General features: G+C 51.5%; 1 long non-coding RNA gene across 1 annotated transcript; it reads right to left on the reverse strand.

The window, feature by feature from the left end:
* Nucleotides 1-5,812: 5,812 nt before the first annotated feature.
* On the reverse strand, nucleotides 5,813-8,622 carry LOC129081124 (uncharacterized). The gene is made up of 4 exons (XR_008530259.1): nucleotides 8,491-8,622; nucleotides 6,248-6,579; nucleotides 6,091-6,150; nucleotides 5,813-5,933 (listed from the first exon to the last, which is right to left on the reverse strand). It is a non-coding gene; the product is annotated as an uncharacterized LOC129081124 (long non-coding RNA).
* Between the last annotated feature and the right edge of the window lie 336 nt (nucleotides 8,623-8,958).

Genomic DNA, 8,958 nt, shown 5'->3' on the forward strand with positions numbered 1-8,958 from the left:
TAATCCAGATCGGTTCACCTCGGGGACCTGGCAGCTCAGCTCAGTGCCATGACCAAATAGGACGAGTTGGGGGCTAATGGGGCCCCTTTAACCCGTGCTGCCTGCCTCTCTCTGCGTATGCAGGGCACAGAGTAAAAAGTTAAGAACCTTAACCATGAACTTGACTCATGCTCATTGCTATTGGCAAAGCAGGTCTCCCAGGCTACACACTTGACGCCTGATCCCGTCCTCAAACACAATACTTGTTTTCATCCCTGGGTCCTGGGGCTGACTCGTGGATCTGAAGTTTCTCAAAGAGAAAGGCTTGTCACAAGACTGGTCGGCTCCCTGATATCAAGGCCTTTCATGGAGATCAATTAACAATTATTTATCAGTTACTCCTGGCACTGTGGGAATTTCAAAGGAATATTATACTTGCTTCCTGTCCTCAGAACAATGGCCATAGTATAGTCAGGACTGATGTGATTAAAAGCTTCAAAAGTTAAGTAAAAAATTAAAAAACCAAGTAACTAAGCCAAGACCAGAACTGATTCCAATGTCTCTGTTCCGATGTGTGACCTAAGCAAAGACTTTAACCTCTGAGTCTCAGCGGCCTCCTTTGCCAGGGAGGGTAAGAGAACGTTCTTCACCAGGTTCTCGTGAGAACGAAACTGAACAGTCTATGTAAAAAGCATCTGCCTAGTACCCAGCCCCTTGTAGATGCTCCTTTTTAAAAAGAGGAAATCAAGTTCCAGGCCACACTTGCAGCAGCAATGAGGGGAAGCTCACAGCCAGTATGTCCTGAGCACCTACTATGGGCCAGAAACCCAGCTCTGTGTTGGGAATCCAAGACCAGGTCACAAGATGCTCCCAGTCAGCTGGAAGCAGACGGTGAACACGCCGCAAGCAGACTGGCGCGGGAGGGCACCTGAGGAAAGCAGGGCCACGCTTCTGTCACAGCGACTCAGCAGGCACTCTCGGGAGGTGTCTGTCGGGCCAGGTGTCTCACACACACACACACACACACACACCAGAGGGTGTCTTGAAATTCCCACTTCACTTTGCAATTCACTGTTTTGCCTGTAGTGGCACCAAGAGACCCACAGAGATTAATATTCATTTTCAGGTTCCTGTAATGTAGTGTGATCTATTTATTTTCCCTCCTACAGAAAACGAAAAGACGAGAGCCTATGATGATCCAAAGCACAAAGTAAGCACAGACACGTAGTCCGGGGCTCTCTGAAGTGCCAATGCTCGTTCTGTGCCGGTGCGCGGAGGCAGGCGGCGCGGTCACAGGGCCTGGCGACGGGGAAGGCAGGGCTGCGCAAGGCTCCTGCCCGCCCTGGCCGACGCGGGTGAGGAATTGGGCTCCGGCCACCACGTCCATTCTTCTGGGGGGTCCAGCCCGGCCAGGGGCCATATCTAAGCCAGGCAGGGGTAACGTGGTCGTTCTCTGTGGTCTGAGTTCAGGGAGGGCCCCAGGCCGATACAAGGGAAGGAGTCCTCCCACAGACCAGGGAGGGGCCTGTCTCGGAGGGGCCTGTCTCGGCAGGGCCTGGACTGGAAGCCAGAGGTGCAGCCGCACAGAACAGCAAGAGGCGGGCTGTGAGACAGCACCGTAGTCACGGTGCCTCCCGGACTTGTTCTTTGCCACGTACTTTGCATAGCACCTCACGTGAGCCTCATGACAACCGTAGGGGTCATTCTTCACTACCCTCCTGTTCCAGGTAAGGGATCCGAGGCTGGAGAAGTTCAGAAACAGCCCGAGATCCCACAGCCAGTAAGTGGAGACCGGCAATCCTGTCCAGACCGAGTCCAGGGCACCAATCTTGAGCTCTACACCCCACCACCCACAGGGAAAGGCCCTGAGCTTTCCGGAAATGAGGGATCCTGCCAGCAACACTGTCAGGCTCACAGCAGCGAGATGAACCCCAGGCCCCACCCACTCAGGGAGAGCCTTCCCGGGGTAACTGGTCTGGCCAGCATCGGCTTGAGAGCCAGGTAGGGCCAAGTTCACAGGCGCTTGGCTCAGCTGCTGCAGCTGAGAAGGGTTGGGGAGGCAAGAGGTAAGGGCTAACAGCAAAAACAGCTAAGAGGCGGCCCTGGCTGGGTGGCTCAGTTGGTTAAAACCCGATACGCCAAGGTTATAGGTTTGATCCCTGGTCAGGGTGCGTACAAGAACCCACAAATGAATGCATCAGTAAGCGGAACAACAAATTGAGGTGTCTCTCTCTTTCTCAAATCAATAAATAAAAATTTTAAAAAACAGATCCGTGAAAAATTCAGGGCCCACCTGTCTTCTATCCTAAATTTATAAAATAAACATTACGGTGGTAAAATGAGTTTTCTTCTGTCTACCTGGATGCTTTGACAGAGTACAGATGAGCTTATTTCTCTCGCGTCATTCGGATCATTCTTCATGAATAGCCCTGAGTAGAAATGGCTTATGTTTCACCCAGCACGTCATCCATATAGATGTCACGAAGGGTGCTACCTGAAAGAAGCAAGCCAGGGACACACCCGCATACCGGCCACTAGCAATGTTTCTTTCCCAGGGAAGGATGTTGTCCTCTTCAGGTCTACGAAAAAGCTGGAACAGGCTTTCAGCCAGCGGGTAGCAGGCAACCGCAACAGGGTGGACTGGAGGGTGTTGCACATCCACACGCCAGACCCAGCCCCTGCCTTCGGGGCCAGAGGGGGAGCCCCGATCATTTGGGGTCCTATCCAGCCTCTCACGTGTGGGAAACCAGGCGCAAGTCCTAGGAACGGGTGCTTTGGGGGCAGGGAGGGCGGGTCATGGAGTCAAGAGTCAGAGCAGGGAGCGTGGAAAGACTCAGAGCCTAAGCTCGCAAGGACGGGTGAGGGCCTAATTCCAGGAGATCAGCAGCAGAGGGTGGACAGGTCTGAGGGGGCCAGGGGAGCCTGAAACGACGGCCAGAGGGGACACGATGCACCGGGTGGACCTTTTATGGCACGTCTCATGTCTGCAGGTGCGGCACTGGCTGCGGGGAGGGGTCTGTGGGGGGCGCCACCTGGTTCGGACACACCTCAATGTGATGCCAAGGCAGCCCCTCTATGCCCCACCCTGGCAGTCCCAGCCGGGCTGGCACCTCCAGGCACCGGGTGATGATCCCTTTTACTAGATTGCTAGGACCGCCGTGACAACATACCGCGGACTGAGCGGCTGAGGACAACAGGAAGGTGTTGTCTCTGCCTGGAGCCCCGACGTCCGCCATCGAGGCGTCGGCGGGGCCTGTTTGTTCTGAGGCCTGTTACAGAGCTTCTGTCCCCTGACACCCTGCCCGCGGCCGGTGGTTTGCCTGCCATCCTGGGCCTTCTCTGGCTTGTAGAAGCATCACCCCAGTCCCCGCCTTCATCTTCCCGTGGCCTCCTCCCTGTGTGTGCTTCTTTTTAAAGGACACCCGTCCTATTGGATTAGGGCCCATGCTAATGACCTTATCTTTATTTGACTACATTTGCAAAGATTCTATCTCCAAATCAGGAGGTGCCGAAGGTTAGGACTTCAACATACGTTTTCTGGGACAGACACAATTCTACCCATGACACCCCTTTTCACCAGGTCTTCAAGCTGCCGGTGTTCCTCAAACCCAGCTGCCTGCTGGGTACTAAACAGAGCCCATATCTGGACTCCATCCCGAGATTCTGCTTCGAAAAGCCTGGAATGGGGCCCAGGCATCCGTACTTGTACAAGTTCCTCCACCTGATGCAAAAGCATGGCCGCGTTTGAGCGCTTCTGTCCCGGGAGTAACATCAGGCAAGGAACCGGAGACACTGAGGCCCTCTGCTGGGTGGGCCCAGGCAGACTCCCCGTTGGGAGCCCTCACTCAGCACCCTCGTGCTGGGGAGAGCTTGGACTGAGACATCAGCGCTTTGAACTGATATTAAACAGGGGTCCCCGGTGTCTAGGAATGAGTGAGTCTGGGGTTTTCATGTTTTTCAACAACTAAATAAAAAAAGGCATCGCTAAGCTTTCTCTTCGTGAAGATACATCTGCCCAAGCCCTGATGACGTCAGGGCACGCAACCGTCCGGGAGGCCAAAGAGCCAGGTATTTCCAATGAGGCTGAATGTCAGAGAGAAAAGAGAGGCTGAGTCACCCGGCTGCAAGGTAAAACGGGCGTTCACTGCCACCTCTTCATCCCAGGAACGAGGAAAGCAGGGAAAATCGCGCTACTCCAACAAGCTCCTTAAATACCCGCAGGCCTTCCTGTACGGCAGTCACAATAATTTTGCTCTATTTTTAAACACTGTTGAAGCAAAACTAAATTAATATGGGCTCACATTCAAAAGGAAAAAAAGGCACCAACATTTATAATGAACTGACAAACTAATTAATGTATCTGAACAGAGGAAGGAAACCATAGAAACAGAGTGGAAATCATGTGGCCTTCATTCATGCGGGGGTGAAAGCAATTGAAATAGTCTCGAGCAAATTAATTAAATTTGTAAGGCAGCCGGAATGCACGTTGTTCTGGCTCCCTGTGGAGTTCCACAGTAGAGGTTTGTATTACCTTCTGACCAGGAAGTATTTCTAAAATGCATTCGGAAAGCGTGTGGATCTTTGTGCTGGGCCTGAGCTTGCATCACATTCAAGTTCAGGTCCTGGCAGAGTCTGGGTCATTCTCGGGGAGGGGCGGCCCCCTGGTGAGGATCAGGCCCCTTGCGGCTTCTTTCTCCCGGGTCTCCTCCACCCGGCCTCCCAAAAGCTGGGCAGAGCCCTGTCCCACCCTGGGCATAACCAGCCCTTGCCCCCCAGCGCCCAAAGCCAGGACGCCCAGCCCCAGGCCGAGCGGGATGTCCCAGCCTGGCCCCCGCGGAGCGCGAGCCCCATGTCCAAGCTGAGGTTAGCGGGAGATCCTTTGTAGTTTATAAGACCGGGAATTTAGATAAAATTTGTCTCATTCAACTTTTAGGCAGGTTTATCACAAAGGCATCCGAAACTGGCTTTGACAAGCACATGATATTTGCTTTGTACATTTACCTTGATCAGTGAGTATTAGTTACTATTATTTTGGTTATAAAAAACCAAAACCCACTTTAGGGAAAAAAAAAAAGGATTTGGGGAGGAAGGTTCATCTCAGGGAATTCTAAGGAGAGTTGGATAACTGGAGATGCGCCTCCCTCAATAGGCTCTGCCCCCACCCCAGCCTTGGAGGCTCTAGGTCCTAGTCCCAAGAGAGAGGAGCCGATAGGCCAATGGGGGCCTCATGGTCACCCTGGCTGAATACCTGAGCCAGGGTCCCTGGGTCTCACGGTCCAAACCTGGCTACTAGGGTCCAGCCCCTCGGAGCTGGTCCAGCGGGGCAGGAGCTCTATAGCCTTTCCAACAGCCATCTGCAGCCAACAGGGCATGGAAAGTCGGAGCCAAGTGCGCCGTGTGGGTCTATGTCCTTGGTCACATGTGAATTCCCCTCTGCCTGGAGCATGTGTGTCCTCACCACTAACCCCCAGTCCTTCCCAGCAACTCGGAGCCACAAGGCAAGCAATCCCCCCACTGGCTGCCACAGGGCCTGGCTTCTGAATACACCAAAACTGAGGCTTCCTTTTCAACAAAAGATCATGAAGGTAGTGAATACATAATGGGCAGAAAAAGAGACGATATTTGCAATTTCTAAATTTGGCAAAGAATTTATGCTACTATATGGGGGCTGAAAATCAGCAAGAAAAAAGCAAAACATAGAACAATGGGTAAAGGTTATGAATAGGCGATTTCAGAAGAGAAAACACACAAAAATGACAAGATTATAGCAAGATGCTAAAAATCACGGGTCATCACCCCAATGCAAATTAACACAATGCAGTACAATTTAGCATCTATTACACTGGAAAATAAGAGAGCTGAGAAGTACCAAGTATTGGCAGGGAAGTGGGGTGTTGCGGGGGTATAGATGGGTGTTGCTCTTCCAGAGCTTCCGAGTCTGAGTATCTGGAACACTGTAAGCACATGATTATGTTCATTATTTTGTGGTTAGAATTATGAATAAATATTTCCAAGAAGGAAGCCGCTCTCAGCAACGTAACCAATCGCCCAGCGAGACAGCAACAAGGCCGATCAGCTTTGTTTAAGTGGACAGAAAGCATGGCGACCTACCAGCGTCACAGCCGATCCCACAGAGAGTCAGCTGCAGTTCGTCTTTCGTTCATTCCCACACTGAAATGTTTAATTCACAGGAAATATTTTTTGTACATTAAGTTTCCCTGGCCATTTTTTCTTGAAAATGATTTTGAAAAGCAATTGAGAATAGTACCTTCTTCGCGCGAGGGAGGAACACTCACAGAAGTCCGCCAGCCAGACCTTTGCCAGCTGGGAAAATCCTTGTCACAAGCATCTCCACAGCCCAAGCCCTGGCAAGCAGTGAGTTGGTGCTGCTCCAGTACTCACAGCTCCTGGGAACCCGAGGCTCTGGGGGGCAGCTCTTGCGGGTTCCTGCAGTCCTCCTGCTCGGCTCTTCCCCCCTAAGCCATCCGCGTCAACGTCAAAATCCGTACTCAGCGGGCAGGCCTGCAGTTCCTGTGACAGCTGAGCCCAGCTTGCTGGTTTAGGGCCACATCCGCAGGATCTAGCACAGTGTCTTAGAACCTAAGAGACAGCAAGAGATGTTTGTCGGAGGGAGGGATGGATGGATGGAGGGAGGGAGGGAGGGAGGGATGGGTGGCGGGATGGGCAGGTAGAATGCCATCTCTTGTTGCTATAAAATAAGTTATACATACATCCCCCCTCATACTGAGTCCAAGGCATGTAATAATGCACTTCTATCTAAATTGAAGCTTTGAGAAGATTTTACATGAAACAATTTTAAAAATGTAACCATCCCAAGAGCTGTAAACTACCCTCAGCTGAATGTCAGCAATGAAACTGTGCTGTAGAGTGAATTACCACTGATTACAGGAGCATGAGTGTCTGTCAGGTGGAAAACAGTCTCATTCATTCTCAAACAGTAACACTAACAAGTACCTGGAAGACAATTACTAAGAACCGCATTCATTTCCAAGTGCTCTCTTCTTCTTCTTCTTCTTCTTCTTCTTCTTCTTTTTTTTAATCTCTAACAATACATAACCTATCATGTATCTTGAACTTAATATAATGCCTAAAACCTTAATAGAAATGCATGTAATTCTGAGTTGGTCACAAGGACAAACTTTGGGCAGAATCTGTTTATACTTCCCCAAAATGTACATTTACTCATTAACAGGATGATCTCTTTCTCAAATTAAGTCATTGAGTTTATTAACTGTTACACCTGAGAAGAACAAGATTGTTAATAGTGCTCATATAACAGGTAAGTAAATAAGTGCATTCACTTTTATTAATAATAGGCAAGTCACCCTGTCCCACACTGACTGGGCCATATGTTGCATTGTTTTCTTTCTCTTCTGCAAAATTTCCTTTGCTTAAGGTTTCAAGCGCCCTAAGACCGATGTACTGACTTCACAGAGGCGCAGAGGGGCATTAGGTACCTGGTACCCAGCGAAAGCCCAGAGCGCAGATTTCTCAGTAGAATTCCTCGAAGTGACAAAGGGGTAGAGGAGGGTTCCTTGCGGGTAACACCAGGCCACAAGCCTAAGAAGGCTCGCGGGGTGCGGCTGGCTCCCTCCCCAGGGATCTGGGCTTTGCCAGCTGGGCTGGCCCCCTCCCCTGGCCTCCGCAGGACCGCAGGCCCCAGGGATTTGGACCAAGTGGTAGAGACATCACCGGCAATTGCCAGCTTCCTCTCTGCACCGTCTTGTGATTCAAAGCGGATTCTGCTCCACTTTTTAAATAAAAAGGGGAGCACGTTACTGCCGCAGGCCCACAAGAACAGAAGCGAGCAAGATAAGGCGAGAGTCCATGCGTGCGTAAGCCGCTCGTCCGTGGGGAGCCCTAGCGGGGCTGTGGTCCCGGGGAGCCCGGGAGCACGAGGGTCTGACAGCTGAGTGGCCGGGAGGGAGGAGGGCGGAGCTGCAAGAGCGCTGGGACTTGGTCATTTCACAGATGACTCTGGGTTAGCATGTGCTCCCTCCAAACACACACAGGAGGACAGCCACCTACGACATGCACACCCCGCCCCGACAGGACAGCAGGCAGCTGCCACAGCACGGCCTCTGTGCTGGGCTGCAGGGAGGAAGAGTGGGAGGAAAGAGGGTGTTGTCTCACCTGGGGACTTTACCGGAAGTAAACACCAAGGAGCCTGGCGGCCTTAGTTGCAAACTTCTCAGAGAAAGCGACCTTGGGCGGGGCCTCTCTCACACCTGCCCTGGCCCAGCCCCAAGTCAGACACCTGAGCGGAAATGTTTGCAGTCTCAATGCGCAGGGCAGTCACTGAAACTGCTTTTCACTTCGCCTTTCTCTGCTTTGCATTAATTTCCAGCTAAGCTCTCTCTTCCCTGGGAGGCCGAGGGGGCGGGGGTGGGGGGGGCGATATTTCTGGTAGTCAGAGTAATGTTTACGTAATTCTGCTCTCTGTGAAAGTGGCTTTTTGCATAAAAATCATTATGTTCTAGCTATGATTACCTTGTGTATCAATCTTTGAAGGTGCGTTTATATTCTCAGTATTCTGTACGCCACTCACAGAACGCCAGGACTTGAGCGATGAGCCCGTTCTGTTCCTCAGAGTTTCCCCAAATGGTTCGCTGAGCCCTCCATACTTCCCCGTCTCTGTATCTGAAATACAGCAACAGCTACCGTGTGAGATTGTTGTAACGATTAACCAAGAAAATACAAAGTGCTTTTCAATGCTATATGATTTACTATTAGCATCATTATTATTATTAATGACAGACCCGGCCCCGCGATTAGCTAGCTGGCTAAGGACCACGGAAATGAGGACGAGACATTTGCCTTTTTCAACCTCGTGCTTTGCTTCTGCTCGGACCCGGGCGTGGCGCACGGTCACACCTCTAGGAAGGGACAGAGGCGGGCCTGAAATCCAGGCCTTGCAACCCGCAGCGGCGCGTCACAGCGAGGCTCCCAATGCAGACC

Source organism: Pteronotus mesoamericanus, unplaced genomic scaffold (assembly GCF_021234165.1).
Source record: "Pteronotus mesoamericanus isolate MK-2021 breed Mesoamerican mustached bat unplaced genomic scaffold, CSHL_Meso_final contig_94, whole genome shotgun sequence".
In the NCBI taxonomy this organism is placed as follows: domain Eukaryota; kingdom Metazoa; phylum Chordata; class Mammalia; order Chiroptera; family Mormoopidae; genus Pteronotus; species Pteronotus mesoamericanus.